This window comes from Arachis duranensis, chromosome 10, assembly GCF_000817695.3.
Source record: "Arachis duranensis cultivar V14167 chromosome 10, aradu.V14167.gnm2.J7QH, whole genome shotgun sequence".
In the NCBI taxonomy this organism is placed as follows: domain Eukaryota; kingdom Viridiplantae; phylum Streptophyta; class Magnoliopsida; order Fabales; family Fabaceae; genus Arachis; species Arachis duranensis.
The window spans coordinates 48,342,529-48,342,789 of NC_029781.3; positions in this window are offsets into that span (position 1 = coordinate 48,342,529).

Genomic DNA, 261 nt, shown 5'->3' on the forward strand with positions numbered 1-261 from the left:
AGAGGAAGAATACTCATCAGAGCTCATGAATGGCAGAAGTAAGTCCAATGGAATCTCTATGGTCTCATTTTGAGCCTCAGATTCCCATGGTTCCTCATTGGGGAACTCATTGGAGGCCAGTGGACGTCCATTGAGGTCTTCCTCAGTGGCGTCCACTGCCTCTCCTTCCTCCCAAAATTCGGCCATGTTGATGGCCTTGCACTCTCCTTTTGGATTTTCTTCTGTATTGCTTGGAAGAGTACTAGGAGGGAGTTCAGTAAT